The sequence below is a fragment of the Octopus bimaculoides genome, chromosome 9 (assembly GCF_046866305.1).
Source record: "Octopus bimaculoides isolate indiv1 chromosome 9, ASM4686630v1, whole genome shotgun sequence".
NCBI lineage: Eukaryota > Metazoa > Mollusca > Cephalopoda > Octopoda > Octopodidae > Octopus > Octopus bimaculoides.
In genome coordinates this window covers 72,222,584-72,223,357 of record NC_142936.1, presented here as the reverse complement: position 1 = coordinate 72,223,357, position 774 = coordinate 72,222,584, and positions in this window count along the sequence as shown.

The window sequence follows — 774 nt, the reverse complement described above, 5'->3', positions numbered from 1 at the left end:
CTGCCGAGTCCTCGCTGAAAAGGAGTACCTCATAAGACATGACAGACTAGGGAAGTACATCCACTGGAATGCTTGTGAATACTACAAAATGAAATCCCATGATAAGTGGTACAGGCACCATCCAGAGGATGTAGTAAGTGGCGAGGGCATCACTATCCTTTGGAACTTCCCAATACTGACAGGAAAAATTGATTCCAATCGACCAGACATTGTGATCAAGGACTACAACAGAGGAACTTGTCTGTTAAAGGATACGTCTGTTCCACAAGATCAAAATGTCTCAAGAAAGGAATACAAAAAGTTTTCTCGTTATAAAGATCTACAAATTGAAATCACAAAAATATGGAAGCTTAGTACTACGATAATACCAGTAGTAATTGGTGCATTGGGAATGATAAGGAAGGGAGCTGAGGAGTATATTAGGCAACTCTCTGGAAACTCCAATCTCCGTGTACGGAAGGCACTCTCCATCTAAAATGGGATAAATGTGGTGATAGTTTTAGTGTGCATAGCAAAACAAGTGTGCCCTTGCTACTCTTGGCCTCCGGAGGATGTCCGCTACTAAGGCATCTGAAATAAAGTTATAATGAAAGGGAACCAGAAATGATGATGATGATGATGATGATGATGATGATGATGATGATGGTGGTGGTGGTGGTAGTGGTGGTGGTGGTGGTGCTGCTGCTGCTGCTGCTGATGATGATATTTATTATTATTATTATTATTATTATTATTATTATTATTATTATTATTATTATTTCTTTTATTTGCCAC